Source organism: Pimephales promelas, chromosome 2, assembly GCF_988280905.1.
Source record: "Pimephales promelas chromosome 2, fPimPro1.hap1.1, whole genome shotgun sequence".
In the NCBI taxonomy this organism is placed as follows: domain Eukaryota; kingdom Metazoa; phylum Chordata; class Actinopteri; order Cypriniformes; family Leuciscidae; genus Pimephales; species Pimephales promelas.
Window position 1 is genome coordinate 18,033,342 of NC_142770.1, and position 16,954 is coordinate 18,050,295.

The following is a 16,954-nucleotide window of genomic DNA, read 5'->3' on the forward strand; positions in this document are numbered from 1 at the left end:
TATGAGGTATATATGAACGATGAGATCTATATGTGCTCCGAGTTTCATATTATTACATGCAAGCGTGTTTGATTTATGGACCAAGTTTTCGGACCCCGTTCCAGGGGGCGCTGTCTAGCCCCCCTGCCACGCCCGGGTACCATCTTCAGCCCGGCCCTGATGGCCGCGGGTTCTGACCCGTGTGCTAAGTTTCAAGAGTTTTTGAGCATGTTAAGGGCCCCAAAAGTGCCCGAATAGTCGTATAAATAATAATAATAATAATAATAATAATAATAATAATCCTAAGGAAAACAATAGGGCCTTCGCCCTTTCAGGGCTTGGGCCCTAATTACTTGTATCATTTGTAAAAAACATGTTAACTCCTCAATAACTACTTAAGCGTTACCTTGTCATCCCGCAGGAACTACTAGTGATGTGGCCCATTATTTTAAAGTGAAAAACATGTTAACTCCTAACTAACTACAAGCGTTACCTTGTGTAAACATTGCGGGATGACGAGGTAACGCTTGTAGTTAGTTAGGAGTTAACATGTTTTTCACTTTAAAATAATGGGCCACATCACTAGTAGTCCCTGCGGGATGACAAGGTAACGCTTAAGTAGTTATTGAGGAGTTAACATGTTTTTCACAAATCATACAAGTAATTTAATTTTATATTTGACACATACTGTACAGGTTCTGTGAGGCACTAATATTCTAACAAACAGAGATATGGTTTTGCGCTTATCGTAACATAAATGCAGCCAATTTCTTCATTAAAGATACAAATTGTTTTTGACAAGTGAACATCAATGTTTATTTTCATGTCCTAAAGAGAAATCCTCCTCAGACAGCTACTGTAACATAAAGTTATAGGTCTTTGGAGTCTGAGATATATGTGACATTCAATAGAGCTCATAATAGTGAACTAATCCAATCATGAGAGTGTCAGCATCACTTCCTAATTATTTAAGGTTTATTTTTAAAAACTGTCTTTATTAGGATTATTTTATGTTTAAGTTTTAAATAAACAGAGAACATGCGTCCATCCTGGCAAGAGTAGTGGTCACAATCTCAACCTAGCTAATGTATTTGGGGGGATATATAAACTTCATAAACTGGTTTCCACAAAGAACCCATCTGAGGCACGTGCTTCTGAAATGTTATGACCATGTTAACAGTAAAACCCCCACAACTGTTCACTTTTTAGACATGTTACTTTTGTGATTAGTAATTAATTGGTTATTATTTCTTAGTTCACAAGTAGTTCTCAATGAGGATATATTTCTTTAGTAACAATCAAATAACTACCAAGGAACTACCTTTGTACTAAATTACCTATTACTTAATGCTTAGTTAATATTGCTTCCATATTAGTTAATAGTATTAAGTTCGGTGTTAATGCAGTACTACCTATTACTTCCTGCATAGCTACTTGTTAACTACTGACCATTATTTTAAAGTGTTACCTTTTAAAACACTTTATTAAGCCTAAAATACATTAAATATTTGTCTGTGTTATTATGCCTAAAATGTAGTTAACAGTTAACATGTTAACTACAAAATCATATACTTTAATAAGCCTGAAAATAGACTAGATTATCACCTTGTTAGCTTAACAACATGCTAACTACAAACTTCGAGACACTTTATTGAGCCTAAAATACATTAAATATTTGTGTGTGCTATGTTTTTATGCCTAAAAAGTATCATGTTAACAGTTAACAACATATGTTAACTACAAAATCTTACATACTTTAATAAGCCTGAAAATAAATAGACTATTAGAGTATCACCTTGTTAGCTTAACAACATGCTAACTACAAACTTTAAAACACTTTATTAAGCCTAAAATACATTAAATATTCGTGCGTGCTATGTTTTCATGCCTAAAAAGTATCATGTTAACAGTTAACAACATGTTAACTACAAAATCTTACATGATACTAATAAGCCTGAAAATAAATAGACTATTAGAGTATCACCTTGTTAGCTTAACATGCTAACTACAGACTTTGAGTCACTTTATTATGCCAAAAAATACATTAAATATTTGTGTGTGCTATGTTTTATGCCTAAAAAGTATCGTGTTAACAGTTACCAATCTTGATACTTTAATAAGCCTGAAAATAAGTCATATTAGAGTATCACCTTAAGTTAGCTTAACAACATGCTAACTACAGACTTTGAGACACTTTATTGAGCCTAAAATACATTAAATATTTGTGCGTGCTATGTTTTTCTGCCTAAAAAGTATCATGTTAACAGTTAACAATATGCTAACTACCCAGATAGCAAACTGACATTGCGTGGAAATATGACATCGAAACAATGTTGATCTGACATTGTTTTGCTCATCGAATTAACGTTGAACCAATGTCAGACGCGTCATTCTTTCAAAACTAACGGAAAATCAACTTGAAATCAACGCATTGTTTCAACGTTATAAAAGCTTTGAAGAATGCCGCGTCTGACGTTGGTTCAACGTTAATTCGATGAGCAAAATCAACGTTGTTTCAATGTCATGAGAGACGTCGTTTCCACGTTGATTCAATGTCAGTTTGCTGTCTGGGTACAGACTTTGAGACACTTTATTAAGCCTAAAAATAAATTAAATATTTGTGCATGCTATGTTTTTCTGCCTAAAAAGTATCATGTTAACAGTTAACAACATGTTAACTACAAAATCAATATGATAGGCTACTTTAATAAGTTTGGAAATAAATAGACTATTAGAGTATTGTTAGCTTAACAACATGCCACTGGCAAACTATCAGAATGAATTGAGATTCCCACTTATTAAGGCGCACAGGTTTGCTGCCCATGTCAAGCGCTCCAAATCCAGCATTAATGGAGTAGTCATGTAGGGAGCTTTGAAACAGAGCTAATATGAAACTGATGTAGTTCCTGTCACCCCACAGCTGTCTCTCAGTACCACAGAGTGGTTGATTGTTTGCATCAGCTCGCTGACTGGATTTCTGTTGGTTTCTTTATTGATTCATTTCAATGCCCTCGCATTCTGATGTCACCCCATGTGTCGCAATTGTTAGCATGGTTTTATTAGTTTTGGTTTAAATGTAATCTTGAGGTCTGACTCAGCTGCTCTATCATGTGAGAGATGGGTGAATCATTTAGCTTACGTGTGTTTAACAACGTAGTTTTTTGCGGAAGTCGGCCACAGGAAAATGCACACCCGTGCACACTGCTATCAGAATCTAGGGCACTGTTTTTATTGTGTTGGTGATGTTTGCTGAGGCAAGCATTACTACTGTTCGTACTTACAGTAGGTTTGGGTTTGGCACATGGCATGGCACATTTTTTATAACATTCCCATGTGAGTGATCATACAAGTTTGGCCTGAATATCAGACTTAGAGGTGGGATTTGAGTATTTGGATTCTTTGTGTTGATTCTAGAACGAGAAAATCAATGTGAAAGCTTATCAAAGACTCAAGATCTTCAAGCTTGAGACTGAATCAAAAATCTGAGGACATAAAAAAAAGATTAATAAAACATAAGAACCGCCCAAAGGGTTACATCATACAAATGATTGCATGACACAGCAGTTGGTCAAGCCCTTACCATTGAAAGACAAACACTAATGTTCCCAGGTCTTAAATTTGCTCTGACAGATGAAGCAAAGCCCGTCTCCTTTAGTATGATGGCTGTTGATTGTGCTTTTGAGAGAGATCGCGAGTCTGAATGAAATGGCCATTATTCTCATTCGCATGGATCAGAGGCCAGCATCGCCCCAAAACAACAAAAACCTCATCATTCGGTGCCCTGACCCCGCCTACATCTCATCTACCTGACATTTTAAACGCCCTAATTTAATACCTCCTCTCACAAGGACATTTTTAGTCCACATCCAAAACCTTCACTGTTTATATCACGTCATATACAGATTTACATGGACGAGTCTTCAGACAGACGCACACCCGTATATTCCTTCACCCGTCTGGTTAATGCTGCCAGTCCTGGAGTTTAATCCCAAAAATCAATCTCCTCTCCAGGGCTTCTGCTTGCTTTACTGTGGCCTTGACAGACAATAAGAGCCAGAAGAGAGATAGAGAGCGAGAGAGATCATCCGTCTGTAAAGTAGGTCTTCCATTCACCCTTATTCTTCCCATTCATGGAGTTAGGGATGGCTGTTTAGGCCAGACAATTGCCGGGATCTAAAAGGCCCGTGCAGAGGTCTGTCGTCTGGGTCAGACTGAAGAGAGACGCTGGGGCACCTCTTGCTGAGGAACATCTGGACGTCATGCACATCTATTCACTCACTTAACAGTAGAATAGAGATTTCACGAGTGTTGTGGAGATCTCTTCAGTATGACGTGAACTCAGAAGCTTCATTTACATGCTTTTGTAGGTCTGAGTTTGAAGGTTAATGCAAATTTAAGACGACACCTTGTAAACTTCGGATTATCTGGCTATTGGGTTCTTCAAGGACAGTCTATAAAGGTTTAGCTGTAATATTAAAACCAAATGGTTTTTAAACAGTATTTAAACATTTTAAATTAAGGATTATTAGTAGCTCAGTTGTTTCGCCAAGGCTTGCAGGCTTTTGCTTCGAGACCCAGATTTGACATTGGACATCAAGATGCAACACAATTCAGAATCAAAATTGGTCCATCATATAAATGTAGTTATTAAAAAAAACCAAAAAAACAGCTTGTCACTGGGGCAGAACTCGTAGCCCTCAAAAAGGTATATACTTTATTGCCCTTAATCCTGTAATTGTGGACTAATGTGGGCACAGAGGATTCAGGTGTGATCCTAATTTTTTATTTATTATAAATTTCATATCAATGTCTTCGATAAAGTTTTGTCTATCCGTTTATGGTGTGTTTTTTTTATTTTGGGGGTATTTTTGAATTTATTTACTTAAAAAAGTACCATATTTTCTGTGTAAATTATGCTTATTTTATTTTTACATTTTTTTTAACTACATTAAAATATCATTCCAATAAGTTCTTAGAGCTAAAACCCAAAGATGAAGTGACTTTTCTGTCACCTGGTGTCATATGAATGCTCTAAATTACAGTTTTTCCCATTCATTTCTATGGATGCCCATTTTTGACCCAAATACAAGATTAAGGGAGGTTGTTTTTTTTTTCACCCACTGAACATTGTAGAATTGAGTCAAAAAAATTGTGTGTTCAAAAGGCAAACTTAGGAAAAGTAGCCAAGTCGTGTACCGCTCAGATCAAGGGAAGTATTTTTTTTTTTTTTAAATAAATCAAAACTATTTTGCCCACATTTGTCCAGAATATGGTTTTAGGGTTAAAGCAACATTTTTTTGGACCTTATTTACCTCTAAAAGGTAACTCCAATGCACATTTTAGGGGCAGATAAGATACGAAGTTGTCCTTTTAAGGATATTTCCCCAGTGACAAGCTGGTGTGACCCTGAAGGTCAAATATTTGCACATTTTTTCAGACATTAAATAGTGAGGTCATGGCAACCTGTCCAAGTTGGCAAAATGAATTTGATGTGGCCGAGTTTGTTTGTATATACAACCTTTGACCAACAACAAAAGCAGCATTTTCTCCACCGTTTCAAAAATGGGATAAAATTATTAAGATAATACAATTATTTGCATTAGTAAACGCATTTTCAGGTCACAAACTTACAGTTCCGTCATAGAAATTTGCTCTCCAGCAATCTCACGTTTTTAACCTCTAGATTTTCAAAGATTCGAGTCACAAAGGTTGCGACCAAATGTTCCTACCAAGATCCCAAAGTCAGAGATATGAAATCAATCGTGTTTTACGATCAAATGATCTGAAATTTTTAATTTCTCCCAAGGAACTGCAGAAGAAACATCTTGAAAAAAAGTCCCCTGAGCTATGATCTTCATGTCTCTATAAACACAATAATCATAATCTGGGTGACCAATTTCTTTGCTGCTATCTCGGTCTCACACATCCACTGTCATATCGTCCCAAGAGGACGGAGGGGGTGCAATAAATAGACAAAGTAGGAGAGGAATACAAGTTTCATCCAGAAAGGATTGGCACAGCTGTGGGCTGAGGATAGTTTCTGTTGAAGAGCGATTCGCTGCTTTAGGTCTGGTGTTTTACTGCTCAGTAAGTCATTTTTCTCTATTTCAGTAGGAATTACGAACCCCTGCCCCCTTCCTCAAAGCCGGTTGTGTGTTAATGCAGGGGGTGGTGGAGCCTCATCCCCTGCCCCAGACAATGGGTGCAGATGGCCTTTAGGGTGGGGTGAATGTGGGCTGGGGAAACACAGACATCTGCAAGGAGGAGCGCGAGAGAGTGTGGCATTTCATTTTGGAAAGCTAACTGTGTATTTTGGGAATGAGGAATTACCCAAAACTAGTTAAGGAGACTGACAGAACTGCAACTGTTAACCAGGAAGGTTACTCAAACAGATATGATGTGGGCATCAAATGTTGCAAATAAAACCAAGGACTGTTTTCAGTCATTTACTCACCTCATGTCGTTCCAAATTTCTTTTGCCTGACATATATTTCGCAGAATGTCCAAGCTGCTTGTTTCCCTACAACAAAAGAGTAAACATATGTAATTGTGTGCCGTCACATTAATCTCTTCAGTCATTTTAGTCATCAATTTCTTTAGTCATCTCTTTACCCAGACAGCAAACTGACATTGAATCAACGTGGAAACGACGTCTCTCACGACATCGAAACAACGTTGATCTGGCATTGTTTTGCTCATCGAATTAACATTGAAGCAACATCAGACGCGTTCGCGTTTGAACATTCATCAAAGCTAAATGAAAATCGAAAATTGGTTTGCTTTCATAACATTGAAACAACGTTGATTTCAAGTTGATTTTCCGTTAGTTTTGAACGAATGACGCGTCTGACGGTTCAACGTTAATTCGATGAGCAAAACAATGTCAGATCAACGTTGTTTCGATGTCATGTTTGCTATCTGGGTAGTCTCTTTTAGTCACATTAATCTCTCTATCTCTTTTTGGGTGAACCAAGTGTGGCAAACTCAATGTTCTCTGAATTTACCGCCTTTTTAATTATTTCTGGCATACTTGCACCTGCTATACTCTCGGTCTTGTACAGTTTGGGTTGCTTTTGTTAAATCCGAGTCCCAGCCCGTTCTTATCCCAAGGCGTCATATACTGACGCTTTTGCCAATACGTATACATCCAACACACATGGCGTCAATATGAGACGCAGATATATATGGGCCAGAAGGCGCCTCCTAGTGGTCCAACCCTACCCCTACCCCAGACCTAATGGTGCGTTCTATTATTTACCCGTCTCGGAGATCCGAATCGACGACAGACGTTGCCTAGCAACACGCCCCCTTTCCTCGGATTTCTCCTCTCGGACGTCGGACAACCGTGAGGACACCGAGCAAGAATTCCGTTTCGGAATTAAAGATGGCTGCTCCCTGTGACTTGTTAGTATGAATTGTTTTTGAACCGCTTTGGTATTTAAATGGCGATTATAATCACTCGTATAACTGCGTCCCCTGTAGGTATGGGAATCGGTTGTTGTGAGTGCAATTACTAACGTTGCTAGCGTTGCTAACAGAAGATTAACATGAAAAACATTAAATAAAGTGAACATTTGCAAGTTCAAATGGCTATGTTCTGATGAGGTGTAGTCATAATATTTTTTTTAATGTAAGTGCCTGGTACTCGGCCAGTCCTACCATTGTAATAGCTTTCCGGGTGGCGTCCATTTTTTTCTCCAACTCGGACACGCAAAACATAATAGAGCGCTTGAAGTGTGGACGTGACGTCAAATCCGAGGTCCGAGTCGGTTCGTTGGCTATAATAGAACGCACCCATAACCGAAGCGTGTTATATTGACGCTAAAGGGTGCCATGTGAGTTAGATGTATACGGATTGGCAAAAGCGTCAGTATATGACACCTTGGGATGAGAATGCGTTGAGAGACCCCTTGTCCTTGGGGAAGTGGCAACTCTCGGCTCCTGCTGCAAGTTGGTCAGTGTGGTTTGGGATGTCCTGAGGTCTAACATCATATCTATCCTGCAAACAAACAACATGACAAATCTAGAAGTCGACCGTTATAATCAGCAAAGCCAAGCACTTACTTAATAATGGGAGTTTTCAAATCACGTCTTTTCAATTCATCTGTAACTTTGTAGATGCTGTAGATTAGCAGTTGTGTGACAAGTCTTCATCTTTGAAGACGGTGAACAAAACTACAAAAGGTAAAGGACAATAAGAGCCAGTATAGGTTAAATAACTATAGTTTACTGAACCAACATGGTTGCTGGTTTCTTGCAGGCCTGAGTTTGGTCATTAGCTGGTTTAAGCTGGTCTTTAGTTGGTAAACCACGCATGTTCCCAAAGCCCAGCTTGATCCTCTGGCATGAGCTGGTTTATCGATGGTCTACCATTTCATCACCAACTTAGACCAGCAAGAAACCAACAACTATGCCAGCTCTTCATATCAGGTAGTCGTGTTTAGTGAACATACCTGGTCGACCAAGTAAAGACCAGCTTGGTCAGCAAGAATAAGCTTCCAGCTACCAGGTTAATATTAATTTCCAGCATGGCTACTGGCAGCCTCCTACAAAAACAACTACTATGCCAAACAATTTGGGTACTTTGTTTCGTGGCATTTGAGAAGCACTGCTCTACTGACACAGATACAAATACAGGGTACAGTTCCTTTAATCCATAGAGATCAGAACACGTTACACAGTAGCAGAGTCGGGTTACTGATCAATGGTTGTTTTTTCCCCTCCGAGAAACACAATGGCATCAGTGTGACCTACTGCTCGATATAGGCGCCCTGAGACTGATGCATTACACACACACAATGGGCTTATCTCACAAGGAGGCCAGTGTGTGTGTGTGTGTTATGACACAGGGTCGTCCTGGATTAGACAGTCGATCGGTCCCCGTTGTGCACGCCTGAGAGTGCTGAGAGTTTGCAGGACAGGGTGGCTCTCAGAGTATTGCGTTACAGGATAGAGACAACCAACAGGTACAAAATAAACCTAAATTTGATCTCATGCTTTTCCCTTCGTCACATTGCGTGACTCCCTCTGTTTATTTTTCCTGTCACATTCGCGCTTTTCCTGAACTATCCCGGCTGCAGGAGGGAGGAAGAGATGGAGCCGGATATTGGCAGTGTTCTTTGGGTGCCTTAATCCCTTTTTAATATCAGATTTAGGAAGGAGGCCGAGAGGAACTGGTGAAGACGGAGCCAGATCCCAGTGCCGAGTCTTGCTGCAAAGTCATTCTGTTTAAACACAATCCCCTTCAGATACTCACAGCGGCCTGTCCTCATTTAGAGGGCTGATGGGAGCGTGTTTATCATCGTACTGCTGACATGGCTTTGGATCTGTTTGGCTTCAGTTCAAGGAGCTTCTGTTCTCTCTGAAACAGACTCGGATTGAGGCCAGTTACAGTCTGACGGGGGCTAATTTTAGTCTCAGCTTAAGTGGAATCGCAGTATAATGTACTTTGACTTGCACGCTTTGTTTCATAATTAGAAGCAAAGTTGTTGTTAAACAGCCATTATGAAATGGATCATTCTAGTCCTGGCTTCTGTTTGGTGAATACCTACCTAATGCATTGATGTGACTACAGTACAGTCTTGCAACCTTTAGTTCATGTCTGTTAGCATTGAAATCCTCAAAAATATTACAACACTTGCAGTGGCATATACAAAGTTATAATGCTCTCTAGAATGAGAACCATCCCCCGACCACACCGGCCACTGACTAGCATTAGCAAGTAGCACATCATGGTTTCTCAGGTGTCATCAAGATCCTGGGTGTTTCTCAAAACCAAGAATGCAAAGAACGGACTTGTGTTCTTGGGAAGAAAGCTCTTGCAAGTTGTTCTTGGAAGAATGAACTCACAAGGTGACGAGCACACAGAACGCTGCTGACAGTTTGAGACGATGTGTTCCTGCTGATATTGCGCAATAGTACCCCCACACAGACGCCGTCTGCAGTGCCCAAACATAACGAGAATTATTGACGTTAACAGCCAGGCTTTATCGCCCAAGCCTACCCTCGCTTAAGGGATTACTCTACAATGTAATGTATATTCATAAAATAAAGCAACGCCATTCTCATTTTAATTCTGCTTCTGTTGTTTTGTTTGTGTACATCACAAGCCAACGGCGGGAAAAAACGCCGGTAATATTCAGTTAACTAAAAATTGACCTGCTTCTCTCTGCTTACCGCTCCTTCCTTGAATGTCGAAATGAATGATGGGATATTTCATGCCGTCGAGTTCACACAAGATAGCAACCGATGCATCCTCGGTAAAATGGGCGTGTCAAGAACACATCCGGGATTTTTAATCGTTCTTGCCAAAATGCAAACTTGCATATTGGGACAGTACTTGGGCCGCGACTGATGACGTTTCACAAGTACACAAGTACAGACAAGAAGGCATATTGAGAAACGGCCCCTGTTCTCCTTCCTCATCAAAGCCAAGTTGTTTTATTTACTCATAATCAAGAAAAAATGTTAATATTTTAAAGTACATACCACAATTCTCTGTGTTTTCAGTCAGCAAGCTAACAAACTAGCCTACAAGCTTAGCATAGCACTAACTGGTTTTAAAAAGCTAAATTAGCTAGAACAAGATGTTATAATGGCATTTTTTTGAGAAGCTTCTGTTGAGAAGACCAAAAATATTTGCTTGCAGTGGCATATACAAACTTATAATGCTCTCTAGAATGAGAACCACCCCCCGACCACACCGGCCACTGACTAGCATTAGCAAGTAGCACATCATGGTTTCGTGGTGTCAACAAGATCCTGTTCTCCTTCCTCATCAAAGCAAAGTTGTTTTATTTAGTCATAATCATGATAAAATGTTACTATTTTAAAGTACATACAACAATTCTCTTTGTGTTTTCAGTCAGCAAGCTAACAAACTAGCCTACAAGCTTAGCATAGCACTAACTGGTTTTAAAAAGCTAAATTAGCTAGAACAAGATGTTAAAATGGCAATTTTTTGAGAAGCTTCTGTTGAGAAGAACAAAAATATTTGCTTGCAGTGGCATATACAAACTTATAATGCTCTCTAGAATGAGACCCACCCCCTGACCACACCGGCCACTGACTAGCATTAGCAAGTAGCACATCATGGTTTCGTGGTGTCAACAAGATCCTGTTCTCCTTCCTCATCAAAACCAAGTTGTTTTATTTAGTCATAATTATGAACAAATGTTAATATTTTAAAGTACATACCACAATTCTCTTTGTGTTTTCAGTCAGTAAGCTAACAAACTAGCCTACAAGCTTAACATTAACTGGTTTTAAAAAGCTAAATAATTAGCTAGAACAAGATGTTAAAATGTTAATTTTTTGAGAAGCTTCTGTTAAGAAGGCAATTTTTTGCACCAGTTTGGAATACAAACCAAAACCTTGGTTTTTCTACACGTTAGTAAACAGCCTATGTTAGCCTTTCCTGCTGTTAGCAGAGTCACAGCAACAGGTGCGGTCTCAGGACACCCGTTTCAATGGGACATTTTATGAAGGTGGTCTTTAAAAGTAAGCTGAAATGCACCAACTTTCACATTGAGACCTTGAGAGTTTGGGGTGTATAAGTGTTTGTACCCACGCACATCCATCTCTGTCACTTAAGAAACCTGACCTGGCTCAGGTCAACACGGAGCGGGACGCTCGGGAGACAATGTGCAGAGCGCAAGGACTGATCCTGATTAACCCTCTCTGACCTACACTGTCATCCTACACTGTGTGTGTGAGAAAGAGAGAGTGTGAGCCAGGTCACCATGTGCTATTGTGGGTAGGCCGATGCTAAGGGATTGTGTCTATCTATGTGTGTGTGTGAGGACCTGCAGTGCCTGGTCTCCATTAAAGGCATTGTCTTTGAGTTGGGACATCCTCCTGCCTCCCTCCACAGTGACCCGATGACCTCTTTTCAGGCTTGGATGGGGACGTCTGCCTCGCTCTTGCCTGGCACAGGGACGGGTTCTTCCTTGAAGTGGTTGGGGGGACTCCTATACACCATCTGCTCCAGATGTCTTGCCCATTGGACACCAGTTCACAGTAGGACTCCTTGCCCGAGGAAATGATATCAATACAATATCCTACCAATAAAGACAAGTGATCGGTTCACAAAGAGCACATTTCAAGCGGGACATAAAATTTAATGGTGTGGACATCCAGGCAAATGTATACATACAAACATTTTAAATGATACAATACTCTTAGTTGTTATATTAAAGGCTATTACTTAAATAATTGAATACATAAATGCATATTTTAAAGATTTAAAAATGTGATTCATATTTAAAATTGCGACAGTACATTTTTTTACATTTTTTAAGTCACTTACAACTTAAATTACACCAAACTGACTTAAATTATTCGTCTCGTTTTTTTACAGGTTATACAAGTCAGGCCCTGTTTACACGAGAACGCTCGCGGGTGAAAACGTAAAAATATTTTATCGGATCCCAGATAGCAAACTGACATTGAATCAACGTGGAAATATGACATCGAAACAACGTTGATCTGACATTGTTTTGCTCATCGAATTAACGTTGAACCAACGTCAGACGCGTCATTCTTTCAAAACTAACGGAAAATCAACTTGAAATCAACGCGTTGTTTCAACGTTATGAAAGCAAACCAATTTTCGATTTTCATTTAGCTTTGAAGAATGCCGCGTCTGACGTTGGTTCAACGTTAATTCGATGGGCAAAATCAACGTTGTTTCAATGTCATGAGAGACGTTGTTTCCACGTTGATTCAATGTCAGTTTGCTGTCTGGGATGTGCCTTTCGTTTACATGGCGACGGCATTTTTGAGGCTTAAAAACGCAAAAAAGTGAAACCACCCTCCGAAGTGGAAATCTTAAAAACCGCTCCACCGCCGCGTTCCCGTGTAAACGGTAAAAACGCAAAAGTCTCCTTGACAGTGCAGGTGCGTGGACTTGGTGTTGTTGTAGTATGCACTCCTAGCCGCCTGAAGTGCATACTACTTTGACTTTCACACACTTTTGCGTCACCATTTGCACGCGGATTTCCCACACAAAACGCTCGTCTAAACGCAGAATAAAAAGTGATGAAGCAACGCCACTTTTGCATTTTCTCTTCAGAATCATTTCTGTGTAAACATAGCCTCAGTTAAATGTAATTTAAGTTGAAATGACTTAAACAGACAAGTTGATTGTACTGAAAATATTTGAAATTGTAACACTAAAAAAGCTACTGTTTTATCATTTTAAAGTATGACTGTTGGATAAATTCTCTCTCTCTATATATTAGGGCTGTCAAACGATTAATCGCAATTAATCACATCCAAAATAAAAGTTTGTGTTTACATAATATATGTGTGTACTGTGTATAATAATTTTCTATACATTAATTCACTCACATACATAATATATTTAAGAAAATAAAATTATATATAAATATAGATATATATAGACAAATATTTCTTAAATATATACATGCATGTGTGTATATTCGTATACAAAATAATTATACACAGTACGCAGTACACACACATATATTATGTAAACACAAACTTTTAATTTGTATGCGATTACTCGTTTGACAGCCCTTTTTTTAATCAAATGTATTCTTTTTTTTTTAAATAGGTGATAATTATATAAAGTTGTAATATATTATTATAAAATTAGGTATGTTAGTGTTCTTCTGAAATGTAGGTAAAGTATAGTAATAACTATAACTACGTAATTAATTCAGATTACTTTAACAGTACACTGTAACAACGACCCCTTAAAATAAATTGTAACCTAAAATGAATTAAACAAATACATAATCCACAGAAACTTTTCTTCTCATGAATGTGTCCTCAACCTGATGTAGAATAGTGTATTTTATAACCCATATTCAGCGGGAGACGGTGGACTTGGCGAGGCTCATGAAGAACACCGTGTCTCAGTGGGTGAGTACGAACTGTTCTGGATGTTCAGGGGTGACGTATGAGAGCTGAAAGAACGAAACAGGGAGTCTACGTTGTTAAAGGGCTTTGCTGAAACACCCCCCCCCCCCCTCCCCCGATGGGCTCTCAGTGGCCTGTAGAGGGAGTGCTCCCGTTTTATCCCTCTAGCGGGGCATCCATCTGGACTTGAGCAGTTTTATTGTTTTGACACTCACAGCAAGACACCGTCTGGAGACCTGGGGCCCCCATCCTTCTCTCTCTCTTTCTTTCTGACACCCCCTCTGCAAATTCCTCTCGCTGTTCTCCGGCTTGATGTGGAGATCTTCCACGAGAACCCATCTACACCATTCCCGAGCACCGTCCCGTCTCTCTCCTCTCCAGGGATGCCCCGGCTCTGAAAGGCTGTATTGTCTACGGGCTGATGTTTCGGCCCACTGACCAACTTCCCACAGCTCCTGCAGGCATGACCTCATAGGGCCAAACACACGATGACAATGCAGCCGGGCGGGGGACCGAGGAGCGTTTCATCCCGACAGGAAGGCCATTTCCGGGTTTTGGGATTCGCCGAGGCACATGTGGTTAAAAAACATGGACATGCTTATTAGAATTGCATTTGAATGCTGCTCTTGTGACCATGATGTTTATTTAGGACACATAGGGTATGATCAGTCTTCTATGAAAGCTTGGAGCAAAGAGGACACCGACAACACGCCGACAGACAGGACAGAGCACGTTCCCTTTGATATAAGAAAGTCGCGGCTTTTAAAGTTGTCCATTTAAGAAATTCAAACCATAAATTCTGTTTTGTTACTCTTATTGTATGGGGACAGATCTCATGAACTGATCATCTCTTCCTAGTAGTTCATTTATAGCACCAAATAAATATAAATGAAGATGTTTCAACCGCAGAAAGACGTCAGTACACCGTTTTCTTAAGTTGTTCATATTTCTTTTTTTTTTTTTCAATTGAGGTTCTCACAATCCTGACTTTTAACCTTGCAATTATGAGTTTATATCTCACAATTCTGACTTATTTCTTACAATTGTCAGTTTATCTCACAAATCAGACTTTTCCTGCAATTGCCAGTTTTTAAATGTCAAAATTCAGACTTTCTTCCTCAATTAAGTTTGAATCTCACTATTATGAGTTTTCTCCTTGAAATTATGAGTTTATATCTTGAATTAAGTTTATCTCAATTCTGACTCTCGCAATTGTGAGTTTATATCTCTCATTTCTGACTTTTTCCTCAAAATTGCAAGTTTATATCTAGCAATTTTGACTTTCTCTCAGGTTGTGAATTTGTGTATTTGTACTCACTGTAAAAATAAATATGCCTCATCTAATCAATAGAATTGGGGAAACAGATTACATGAAATATTATTAATTAGATTTAAGAAATTAGAATTGAGTAATAATTAATCAAATTATTCCTTAAAAGTTAACCATTTAAAATGAGTAGAGTTTACACCAAAAAAATGTAACAAAAATATCTGAATAATAGACAGACGTCAAAGATTAATTAAGAACTCTTTATTTTAAATGGTTAACTTTTAAGGAATTAATTTGATTAATTATTACTCAATTTTAATTTGTTATATTTAATTAATAATATTGCTTGTAATCTGTTGCCACAATTTTTTTGGATTGGATAAAGCATATTCATTTTTACAGTGCTGTAAAAAAATATGTTCATGATTTGTAATCACAATTTTTTCTTTTGTCAAATCAACTTAAATAAATAATGTGGTTCAGATAACACAATATTTTGAGTTTCCAATTATTAAAATCAATCTCCATTGTATTAACTCAATTTTTCCATTTCAATGAACTTCAAATTAAGGCAAACAGGTTACTTCATTTTTTAAGTTAAACAAACAAAAATCTTTAGTGTGTTTATATTGCAATTCTGAAAAAAAGACTGAATTGTGAGATGTAAACTTACAATTGTGAGATAAAAAGTATATATATATACATATAAAAGTATATATATACACACACACACTATTTATCTAAAGATATAAACTCATAATTTCAAGGAGAACAGTCAGAATATAATTGCTAGGAAGAAAGTCTGAATTTTGAGATTAAAAACTGTCAATTGCAGGAAGTCAGGATTGTGAGATATAAACTCATAAATAGCAAGAAAATTGAAATGGGGAGAATCAATTGCAAGAAAGTCAGAATAGCGAGAAATAAACTCATAATTCCAAGGAAAAAGGTCAGAATAGTGAGATATAACCTCAATTTAAAAAAATATAAATAACATAAAATAAAATGGTGTACTGACATCTTTCTATGGTTGAAACATGTTCATTTATAAATATATATATATATATATATATATTAATTCTGTAGTAGAAACAATCTTCCATAGATTTTAGTGCTTGGAAAAGATGCAAAATAAACACTGACCAAGTGCCAAAGGGAAGTAAATCTTGTTTTTTTGGAGAGCATCAAACTCACCAGTCAGCTGTGAATTTTATTAGGACATGTTTGTAGTTTGTATTTTGATGTCATGCACGACAGTGGTTTGTAAACATTTTAAAGCAGGGGTTAAAGCATGGGCACAATTAAATTCACAAGGCCGCTTTGTTACATTTCCATTTAATCTTGATGCTTCATATACAACCAAAACATCTTCAAAACATTCATCTGCACGGGAAAAATAAATCACAAGGCCGATAATATTTGGATCACCATTAGAGTTTAATCTGAAGTTTCACTATGCATAGGTCCGACCCGAGATCAGCCCTCAGGGCAGCATTAGTCTATGGCTCTAGAGCTAAGAGGGCAAAATGAGTCGATTGAGGATCATCAAATTAGATGTGCAGGGAAAATGAAAGCAAATGAGCCATGCGAGACTACCGATCTACAATCCTGACCACTTTGTTGGCTAAAACGGCTAAACTGACCCTCAATCAGCATGTTAGCCACCCACAGTTTAACCAACGCACACAGCCTCGATAAGTTTGTTGCATATTTCAGTTGTTCCACTCATGGGAAAGACAGAAAGGCACACCAGAACGAACACAATAGTGAAGCGCCTGCTTTTTATACGAACAGTCTGTTGCTTGTGCAAAAGGAATCCGA